General features: G+C 38.7%; 1 protein-coding gene and 1 long non-coding RNA gene across 10 annotated transcripts in view; one reads left to right on the top strand and one right to left on the bottom strand.

Annotated features, from left to right (window-relative positions):
- Positions 1–12,026, bottom strand: part of LOC101967419 (uncharacterized) — a 195,679-nt gene that overhangs the window by 129,321 nt on the left and 54,332 nt on the right. The gene's annotated exons all lie outside the window — the stretch shown is intronic.
- LOC110598779 (uncharacterized) lies at positions 4,837–9,539 on the top strand. The gene is made up of 3 exons (XR_002484673.3): positions 4,837–5,008; positions 5,130–5,321; positions 8,818–9,539. It is a non-coding gene; the product is annotated as an uncharacterized LOC110598779 (long non-coding RNA).

Raw genomic sequence — 12,026 nt, 5'->3', positions numbered from 1 at the left:
ACTCAGAGAACATTAGGGTTGAATGACAAGATTCTAAGATAATACAGACTGAGTGAATGGCCAGGGATAGTAATGAACTCATTGAAATAAAAGGCCTAATCAAATCCAGAAAAAGACCTTGTCCGTTTTGTAACTAGATTAGGACCCTACAGTCCATGAGTTGGGAGAGTTTGCCCTTTCAGATAGAGGTATGGTATCTTACCAAAGAGCTCATCCATCTTTCTAAACGACACAGCCCACGTCACCATTTCATCTATGTCAGAAATGAATAACATCTTACATAAGCATCAAATTACGTCTGGTTAAAGACACAATAGAAAATACATTTCCGCCAAACACCAGGGATTGTTTTTATACCAACTTTCCAAAAATAAGTGAGTTTTATTTATGCATTTGTTCTTCAAGCTGGAGACAGCAAATTCCGTCTGGGAGATCCATGTTGGTACTAAATTGCCAATACAGCAACAGAGAGAATTTGACCAGGCTTTCAGCAAATCTATCTACCAATTAGGGATTTTAGGCCCTTGAAGGATAAAAATGCCAAATTGGAAGTGTGAAGGACTCTACAAGGCAACATATATTTGTCCAGTATTCGGAGGGTATGGCCTTAGCCAGGAGACCAGGGTTTCATCCTTCTCCTGCTGCTGGCTGAACAGTGCACTTCAAGAAGACCACCCAACCTGGGCTTCAAGTCCCTCATCCCTGAAATAGATATTTGTAATGTGTCAGTGTTTTTAAACACTGTTCATATTTGAAGCACTTTAGAAGACCTTTTAAAAATGTGATACCCCAGGCCTTACCCTAAACAAATTAAATCAGACTCCCTATGGGTAGAACTATTTACTTAAAGTTTCTCAGGTGATGCTAATGTGTAGCTAGGGCTGAGACCCACGATGTGGGGTCATTCCCAAGTTCACACCTGTGTCAACATGCTGTCACTTTCAGTTTGACATAACCTACTGTGTTCATCCTCACTAAGTTTATTCTCCTTGAGAAAGCAGAAAGCTACATGACCCTGTGAGTTGTGACCTTGTACGAGGCCCTTCTGATGCAGGCAGAACTTGCTTCCAGACAAGAGAAACGATTATGGTGACAAGACTATCACCCCCACACCTTTGTCATAGAATATAGAGCAGACTGACGTGAGATACTCTACTGGCTTTAAAGAAGCAAACTGCAGTGTTGTGTGAGGGTTTCTGTTATGGACTGAATGTTTGTGTTCCTCCGAACTCAAATGCTGATATTGAGTTGCCGCAATAATGGCATTAGAAGGTGGGGCTCTGCAAGGCAATTGGGATGTGAGAGTGGAGACTTCATGAATGGAATCAGTGCCCCTGTAAGAAGAGGTTGTAGAGTGAGTCCACTCTCCGCCATGCAAAGATGAACCTGGAAGTCAACAGTCTGAACCCAGAAGACGGTTCTTACCACAATGCAATAAGCGTAGGTCTCCTCCTTGAAAACCTAGTTGGGTAGAGAAATTCCCTTCCAACTGGAAAAGTGCTATGATCCTAAACTGGTACCATGGTACTAACATCAGCATAATGATGAAGAGTGTATGGTTTGGGGCTGGGATTGTGGCTTAGTGGTACAATGCTCACCTAGCACAGGTGGGACCCAGGTTCGATCCTCAGCACCACATAAAAATAAAGGCATTGTGTTGTGTCCATCTACACCTAAAGAATAAAATATTTAAAAAAAAAAAAAGAGTGTGTGGTTTGAAGTGAGTATGATCTGAGTTTAAATTCTGGCTCTATCAATTGCTTGTACATCCTTGGCCAACTGATTGATTAACCCCCATGAGCCTTAATTTCCTCATATAAAAATGGGTATAATATTACTTTCCAATCTTCTAAGATGTGAGGATGGGTATAAGAATCAATGGGGCAGAGGGCTTAATAATCAGAGGACTTAACACCTCAAAAATCCTACTGGTCAGAGTTGTTACAAGTTCTTTGCTTGACTGTTTTAGGGACAACTTGTTTATTTTTACAACCTATCATGACACTTCCTAGGAGATTGTTCAGAAAACCTGAAAGGTCTACTAGGCACAACTGGAAATGCAGAGCAGGGTCCCGCTCCAGGTCTAGCAGGTAGCACCAATCTCCTCTAGGTCCTGCCCTCTGTTTTCATGAAGCTGCAAGAGCAAGATGGCCAACACCAAGAGAGTGGACATAACAGGGCTTCATGATGCATTCCTCTCAGTTTATTGAAATTAGAGAACAAAATCATGGACTTTCTCCCATTTTTAAATTTGTCCCTACTCTATTCTTTACACTTTGTCTAGTAAAGTTAGTCTTTTTCAGGCACTATTCCAAACTACTTTCTGAGACTAGCTGTAACATTTTGAAGTCAAAAGTTGGGAGACGGCTTGACAGCCTTAAAGCATCTTCAAAAACTATCGCGTTTGAGCTGCATCATCCAGTAAGACTCAAAAAAAAAAAAAGACTCTGCTCAAGCAGAGCTGTTTTAAAAAAATAAAAAAAGTTCTGAAGTTTGCTTTTGAGATCTTCACACTAAATGGGGAAAGAAAACTATAAAACTGGGTCCCAGGAGAGACTTTCCCATTTGGCTGAGAAAACTTTCGACAAAGTTGCCTAACAATAGTCCACAGCACTCACATTTAACCTGGCAAGAAATGTACAGCTTCTCAAATGAGAGAGGTAATGAAACTAAAAGATAACTTCCTGTTCATAAAAAAATGAAAAGTCCTTCAAAAGAAAAAACAAAGTTGTTCAAGGATATATATAAAAGACTAAATAGTATTGAAGGATAAAAGTAGGAATATAGCAAATTCATTACCAAAAATTTGGTATGAACTAAACTAAAAACAAAGAGGTTTAGATAAATTTATGAATATGAGAACCATAAGGAATCATCAACTTCAAATTAGAAGCCTTGGAAATATTCAGAATTTGAAATACATGTTACAATCATCAAGCACACAGAAAGGTCTCCTGACAATACTACTAGAAAACTAATTCAACACAGGATGGTTTCTCTGTTATAATCTTCTTTCTAGGACAAAGGAACAAGAGAGAAGAAAGGTGGGACTTTTTTTTTCAAAATGCTTTTATCTAAAGCAGAACTACTTTTACTCCTATCTTTATTTGAGGGGCAATGTGCATTAAATGTACTCTTGTGGAGTATCTATGATCACCGCAGATTTTATGATTAAAATCAGAAGCAAATGTCCCATATGAACATTGTTCAAATATACAATTGGTCCTTGTTCACACAACATAGTAAATGACTGTTGGTCTCCAGAGATTTCCCTTGTTTACTCTACAGACACAAGGCTGAAAATAGAGTTGTCTAGAAGGTTAAGGAGGGAAAAAATAATGGAAAATAACTTGAAAGTTTTGCTCAAGACAGGCTCCTTGTTTCAACCCCTAGTGCAAGGAGACTTTGGGAGAAGAAATAAATTCTAGGACCTAGCATGCACACTACAGATCCCACTGGAGAGGTCTCTTCATACTTGGAAATGAAGGCTTAGATCCTAAGAGCTGAATCAAGCACTCCAGGTATATAACAAGTTATGAAAAATCTCAGGTGTTCTGGATGCCCTCATGGCAATCATGGACCACAGTGACCCTTTCTTCAACATTTTTTTTTTTGGTGGGGTAGTCTGATAGTTCTCCAAGTAGTTAGAAAATCATTAAACCCTGATCATGTCTTGTACAAAAACTGAATTTAGAAGAACAACATTGCAGGGAGAGGAGAAAATGTGGAGTTACTAATTGATGGGCATACAGTTTATCTAGCAAAATGAAAAAGTTCTAGAGATTTGCTGTACAGACACTACATCTATCATCAGCAATAATGTATGAAACATTAAAATTTCTAATAGGGTAGAGCTCATGTTAAGTGTTCTTACCACAATAGCTTAATGTTTTTAAATTTAAAAATAATATTAAGTATTTTCTTTCCTTTCTACATTGCAAAGGATTTGAGTGTAGAATCTGTGGCTTATACACACTGGATTTCCATCATTGAGCCAAATGTATATTCAACAAGTAAGTTGGGAATTTTTTTTTTTTATCTGTTCAACCAGGTCAAATGAGAGTTGAGCATAAATTTCAAAACAACTGGTAGCCAATAAATGCGATTTTATAGCTACATGATGGTACATAGTAATTAAAAACATTTTAAATATTTTATGAATAGGCAAGTCACAGGGTATGAAGCCAAATGACAAAAATACATGCAAAAATTATTTAGCTTCATGTATAATCAAAGAAATATAAACTAAAGCATTAGAGTGGCATCATTCTTATGAAAATACCAATGATGGTAAAGATAATAGAAAATGGACATATCTATATACTGATAAGATTATAAGTGGTACAATATTTTGGGGAGTAGAGACTTGACAATATTTATCAAATAACCTTACATTTTACTTACCATTTTAATATAAAATTCCACTTTGGAGAATGTATCCTAAGAAAATATTTAGATATGTGCAAGCATTCAGCTTCAAGAATATTCAGCATGGTATTTTTTACAATAGTGTCAAAGCATAACCTAAATTTTAAATTTATGTCCGTAAAGTGAATTACTGTGTATTGGAATACCATTGATATTGCATTGAAGATTTTTTTTATTGAAATAAAGAAAGAGTTGCAGCACATTTTTGGTGAAAAGGAAACCATTTTGATAAAAACAAAGTATGAAAGGTGAAAATGTAAGAGAGTTTTAATGACATTAAGCATTGGGGGAACAGGAATCTCAAGAATGCGTGGCTTTTGTCCTGGCTTTACAAAGAAGAGAAATGCAAGGGTCAAATTCCCCATAGTAAAGAGAGAACCAGTTTATTGGCTGAGCAAGTACCTGAGATATCCATAAAGACCTCTCAGTTAAAGGGGCGCTGGGAACACTTGTGGGAACTCTGCCTCCCTAGCATAACCAAAAACCAGGGTTTCCACCTAGGAGAACATACAGAGAAAGAGAAGAGAGACAACACTAACTTGGCTTATCGATCTCACTGCATGGAATGAGGAGAGCCAATGTAAGTAAACTACCTGGACACAGCCGTTAGATGACAGTGACCTGGCTGACAAGTCAATGCCCCCTGAATACCATAGACTTCTATCAATAATATTAGCAACTTTCCTTCCCTACAATGGCAGGAGAGTAGAGAGAGGAAGAACAGAAAGAAGTGGTATGAGAGCCTCAACAATATGCTGCTGTGGAATTAAATCACCCCACAAACTCAATGGCTTAACCTCATGAAGACATCATTTTCAAGACTCCTGGGTTGACTGGGTTCTGACATACAGCTCTGCCCCATGTGCTGAGGTTGCATGTGCAACTGCATTCAGGTAGGAACTGGGCTGGTGTAGAGTTGGGTTCTCCTCCTCCTGGGTCTCACTCACCATGTGACAGTGTAACCTGAACTTCTTCATGCATGGAGACTGTCCTTAAATAGGGGGTATTCTAAGAAAATAATCCCTAGTCTAAAATTGTACCTGGAATGTGTTTTAATCAAGTGTGGTAAGGCACCCACTCAGAAAAAGAGATAATTGTTTGAATGTAGAAATTTATATTCACAGAAGCCTAGAAACAGGAGACACGGCACCTCATTCAGGGCCACATGGGAAAGCACTAAGAAGAACATGGGCCAGAGGTTTTAAAGGGATTTTTTTTTTCTCTATTTGTTTGTTCTTATTTTTTAAATTTTTATTAGTTCTTTTAGTTATACATGACATTAGGATTCATTTTGATGTAATTATAAAAGCAGGGAATATAATTTTAAAGGGGTTTTCCTGGAAAAGAATGGGGAAAGCAAAGTAAGTATACTGAGAAATTTTAGGATTGCAGAGTTTGAAGTTTCAAAGGGGTAATCCCTAGTTGTCTGGTACTGGCCCCAGGGTGATCTCAGGCAGAAGGAATATTGACCAGGTATGTGAGTGTTAGATAAAAGAGATGATTAGGTGGGTGTAGGCTCTGGATTAGTCAACTTGTATAATGAAGACATGATTCACTGGGGAGTCATTTGCTATCACTAAGAATGAGCCAGTCCTGGGAGGGGCAATTTTTTCTAGGATAAAGGCCCCAGATGCCAGAGCATCAAGAACATAACAATTAAGATAATCAGGTCAACATAAGGCCTGATGTGCAAGCTCTTGCCAAGCCTCTGCTAGCAAGATGATGCTTGCTAGAATCCCATTGATAAAAGCTAATCACATGATCAAAGAAAGAAACAAAAGGGGAGGTGACTACACAAGGACAGGAATGTGGGAGATACAGTCCCTGAAGGGCTATCAGTGTTGCAGTTACCACATAAATATTTCTGAATGAAAAGATACTTGCTAAGGCAACAATGATCACTTCTGGGCTAGAGGTATTTATTTTGTGCTTTTATCATACTTGGATTTTCTTTCTCATTTTCAATCATGCATATGCATTATATTAAGAACAAAGCCAACCCCAACAAAATAAATAATACAATCTTAGATCAGGTTCCCAAGAAGCAGAAAACCTAAGATGAGAATTTTTATGCAAATGTTTTAGTGCCCCAGGAGAAAACCAACCAGGAGGGAGGGAGAGGAGCAGAATAGGGCAGGCAAAGAAGCTGAGCGAGCTGTGATCTCAGCCAAAGCCTAGCCTCAGCCTGAGTCCACAAGGAGCTCTGGAGGATGAACAGCACTGTGGGGTTTTCTCCACTAGGCTGGGGTCAGGATTTTGTGCACCATTCAGTCAGTGGTGAGCCCAGGTACCCACCAAGGGGGAGGACATAAGCACTCAGGCATCCTCTGGAAATGCAGTTGTCATAGTAGAAGGCAAGTCTCTGGGGAAGCAGGCAGCTTTTAGCTCTTAGTCTGTTCAGGTTGATATAACAAAATACCAGAGACTAGGTAATTTATAAACAACAGAAATGCATTGTGCTAAGAGTCTAAGTTCAAGGCACCAGAAATTTGGGTATCTGGTGAAGGCCTATTTCCTCTTTGATGGTATTGTCTTTCCATGAAAAAGGGGGCAAACAAGCTCAATTTCCTTCAGGCCTCCTTCTTAAGGGCACCCATCCCATTTATGAGGATGGAGCCCTTGTGACCTAATTATCTCCCAGAAACGCCATCTCTTAATATCACCACATGGGGGATTAGGCTCAACATGTAGGTTTTAGGACATAAATATTCAGACCACAGCAATTCTCTCTCAGACAACACCTAAAGCAGCTGAGGTTAGATGCATGTACTTTATGGGGCCAATGCTGTCTACAATAGCGACTCTAGCTTGCACAGAGGACCATCTCTGCAATGTCCCACATGAGTACCTCTTACATTCACTATATAGTCCAAATATGCCCTCTACACAGAAAATAGGCATCAAGTTATATAGGTTGGATGAATGAATGTTAACTATGTGAACTCATAACTTCTGCAGCTCTTTTGTGAATAGCCCATGAACCCTTAAAAAATTACTTTGGGAATGTAACTCTAAGGAGTATGTCAGGATATAAGGGATAAAACATCAGTCTTTTCAAATAGCTTTGTAACTGTGATGATAAGGCATATTTTGCTAAACTTTCCAAAAAGGAAAAAAAAAAATTCCTCCTCTGGGCTAAAATCATGCATGCAAAATTTCAAAGGGGAAGGCTCATTTTTTTCTAAAGGTTGCAGGCCTAAATTATAAACCCGAGTCAATACGTTAGACGTCTAAAAGTTCTAAAAATAGGGGCGGATAATAAGAGTGCTTTCTCAACCAAAACCACAACCTTCCCTCTGCTGTACTCAGAGAAAGTAGCAGAAACTAATCTTTCTCCTCAAGTGGAAAAATGGGTAATAGAAATCTACCAGATGCCTTGGATTCTGTGCACTGACAATGTACTTCCATCAATCTCATTTATTTTTGTCTGAAGTCTTATTTTCAGGCCATTACATTCAAATATGGAATCAGGCCATATTTACCAAGATGCTCTTGGAAAAAAAAATGAACATAAAAAGGAAATGCCTTTTATGAGGAGACACACTTATTTTCTGGTTTTTTACCATCCATGATGACAATGTGGCACCCAGGGAGCTGAGATAATGGCTCATTGAATTTTACGTAAACTATTTGATAGAAGTTCTTGGAAACATGGAGAAGTCTGGAGGTCTCTCTTAGGTGAACTGTGAACTAGACAGAAAAGAACTTCATTGAAAGAGTAACAGCTTTACCAAATGGGGAGAGAGAGAGAGAGAGAGAGAGTAAGGAATGATAAGAAATGATAAGACCAACCTTCCATGGTCCTAGTGAGATAGGATGGGAGTTCAAACTTTTACCTACCAAGATTCTTCCCACACCCCACTGTCTTTGAGAATGAGGCCATATGACTAGGTCACTCTGTGATTTAAATAACTGAGGTCAGAAAGAAGGAAAAGGGGCACACAGCTCTATGACTAACTACAGAGAATCAAAACTGCAATAAGAAGTGCAATGATTTTTCTAAATCATTGCTTAACCATTAACTAAGCACAATTTTATCCCTTTTCAATTCAGGTAAATTTTGCACATTTTTAGAATTTTTTTTCCATAGAAATAAATCTGAAGAACAAAATATATATATCAATATTTTAACAGATTATGTTTCTTGTTTAGGATTTGGGCAATTCAGCATTTTTTCCCATGGAAGATTTGTGTGGAGGCATCTATCTAGAAAACTTGCTTTTGTTCCTGAACTTGAGTTTCAATGCTCTCAATGTCTCCTCCCCGCATCCTTTCCCTCTCTCTTTCCATCTTGCAGAGTTTTCTCTCCCTTCCATAGAGTCTGACAGATCAGTCCCCTCCCCTTCTCACAGGATCTCACGGCAGGCCCTCTGGTCTTGTGATTCTCAGGGGACATCTGGTGACATCTCTGAAGACTCTACAGGACAGCAGCAATCCTTTGAAGATGCCAGCTGCCTTTCCTCTCCTTGGAAAGTTGAAGAAGGCAGCACCACATGTCCAGGCTTCCTGCCCTAAGAAGCTACCTTTAGGAGAGGAGCTAGTTCAGCAGGGGTCTTCCGATATTGGCCCAAAAGCTGATGCCCGCAGGCAGGAGATGAGGAAAAATATGCATTCCTTCCTGTGGGTTCCTCCTGGGTGTCGCCCATCTCTGAGCTGGCAGGGTTCAGAGCTGCTGCCAGTGGACAAAAGGAAGGGTAACCTAGATTTCATTCCAAAACCAGAAGTTTTCAGCTAGTTCTAGTTAATCTCACTTAGAATCAGAGAGTAGGTAAAATCACACCCAATTGTCATATTTGGCTGCTTTGACCTACAAAAGCAGTCAAAGTTAATTTCATATGGTTCAACCACATCAGTGCAGTCTGATGTCTCTTTGTGTGACAAAACAATCATGAAAGAAAAAGAAAACATTGGGGGGGGGAGGGAAGGGGAGGAAGCTGCATTTGTCACAATGACAGATCAGTCCCATGCTTAAACACATTCAGTGGAAGGGCTGGGGTTGTGGCTCAGTGGTAGAGCACTTGTCTAGCACATGTGAGGCTCTGGGTTTGATCCTTAGCACCACATAAAAATAAATAAATAAAATATAGGCATTCTGTGCCTCTACAACTAAATGTGTGTGTGTGTGTGTGTGTGTGTGTGTGTGTGTGTCTGTGTGTGTGTGTGTGTGTGTCTGTGTGTGTGTGTGTCTGTGTGTCTGTGTCTGTGTGTGTGTCTGTGTGTGTCTGTGTGTGTGGTGTGTGATTTATATATATAAATATAACGGTGGATTTCAGTTAACTCCACAATAAAGTTTACATCAATCAGGGTGCAAAAAAAAAAAAAAGCCTCCCTTCTATAAACTCTTCAACCTCTCAATAGTATTCATCCCTACTTTCTAGAACCCCACCCATCTTAGCTTCCCAACCTTCCCAAACTTTCTCTCCCTCCATCCTTAGGTTCAGTCACAAGAGTTTTCAAAATTTTCCAACTTTCCTCCAATCCATTTATTTTTTTTTCTAAAAGCAAAGAGTGACAGAAATAAGAACTACAAAGTATGACAAAGAAGTTGACATTCTTTTTCAGACCCTGAATATTGATTTAAAACTGACAGACCTGCAAACTTCACTGCTTTATCTCAGGTGTTTTGTCACCATGATGAAAAGCTAACACATTCATATTAACATATAATGATTTTATTATTGTTATGGATATAATAAACTGATGATAAATCTTTTAAAGTGTTTTAGTTTTAACTTCTACCATAGTTGCCCTACAGAGCTACATGTCATATATATTTAAATCCCTTAAGGTTTGTAAAAAATTTTTAAAATATAAAGGGTTCTGAAACCAAAAAGCTTGAAAACTGCTATAATAGAGGCTTTAAAATTAGAAGTTTATTTATTTATTATTTGAAAAAATTAATAATTTTATTTATGTATTTTTTAATTTATTTTTGTTTAGGCAGCTGACCTTCATTCATTGTATAATCTTCGTACAGAATTGATGGTATCAACCTACTGTGGGGTTGGACTGGAACAGTAACATTCCATAAAATAAGAATTCATGCTCTTTAAACTAGCAAATAACAGAGAAATTTACTGTAAGATTCCCTGACTTGTTTCCCTCATATTTTTGTAACTTTGGGAAACCATCCAAATTACTTTTGACTTTTTGTATAATCCCAGAATCCAGTTGAAACTCTCTGGGCAAATATGCCAAAGCTTGAGCCATGGCAGAGATTTTCTTTCCTGCGTAAGATTCTCAGATAAGAATCAAGAAAAACCAGATGCAGTATCTGAAACCTCATGGTCCTCAAAAAGAATGCAGGTTCCTTAATTCTAAAAGGGACTCCATCACACTCCATGCTGAAATGCTCATCTTACCCCCATCTCTGAGGCACCCTACAAGGGAGCCCACTTGGACCCTGACCCTCAGGAGGCAGCTTCTGAATGCTGGTCCATGTTGACCATTGTGTTTCTACCATTTCATTTCCCAGAAGTAAAGGAGGATGAGACACAAGCATGAAGATTTCTCATCCTTTCCTCATGGAAGAACAGAATTTATATTTGTTTACTCATCTGTGTTATCACCAGAGAAGACAAGTCACACCAGCTCCAAGTAGGAAGGCATGAATCCCATGACTAAATACTTGTAGATGTGTTCTCAAGAAAGCCTAAAATATGGATATAGGTTGCTCGACAAAGGGAGCTAGACAATAGAAGGGAGACTTGAAGCTCCCTAACCATGCATACCTGCAAAATTCCTATTTTCAAACAATAGATTTGCTCTAGTTTTTCTAAACCTTGCATTATCTTTCATTTGATTAGAGGTGCCCCACATCGGAATTTAGTGGTCTTGATAATGAACACTGTGATAATTATTGGTAACAATAAATGACAATAATAATGTGGTTGTTGATCATGATGATAAACTTATTGAACCAAAACATATTGTATTTTCTTTCCATTTTCCTATCTTGTAACATTCCTAGACAATTCCATGATGTGATGCTCACTTTCCATTAAACTTATATCTAGGATGACTCAGTGTATTCAGCTTCATCGGACATCAAATCCACTTCCCCTTTAGTAGGCACCCAAACCTTTATGAAATATTCTCTTGATGCCATCCCCTCTTTGGGAGAGAAGTATGCATCCCTTTCTCATTCTATAGAGAAAAACTATAGTACACTCCAGTAGGCTGAAGATTTGCTTAAAAACTGAAGCTTCCTTTGCCCCACTGTCATTTGATATTTCTGCATCTGATTTATTCACTGCCGGATCCCAGGCACATAACACAACATCAATCAGAGAACAGGTACTCAACAGATATTTGTGGGATCTGTGACAGACAGAATGTCTTTGACTGGAGAAGGGTTCTCCAGGGATTACAGGTGGTTAGCAGGACCAGCCTAGGTAAATAGGAAGATTTATTCTGTCTCATTGCATTGTTGGAGAATGCAACCAAAAACAAGAAATAGAAAAGCAAGGGAGAGATCATCACCCATTAAGAATGTACACATTGTCTTGAGAATTAAAATACAAACATATGCATAGGTATAGTCCTTGCTTAAAGATCCCTAGAAGGAGTGTCACGCCTGTAATTCTCTTTAGCTTTAT

Source organism: Ictidomys tridecemlineatus, chromosome 2 (genome assembly GCF_052094955.1).
Source record: "Ictidomys tridecemlineatus isolate mIctTri1 chromosome 2, mIctTri1.hap1, whole genome shotgun sequence".
Taxonomy (NCBI): Eukaryota; Metazoa; Chordata; class Mammalia; order Rodentia; family Sciuridae; genus Ictidomys; species Ictidomys tridecemlineatus.
Note: the sequence above shows the minus strand (reverse complement) of the source record. Positions and strands in the feature narration are given on the sequence as shown.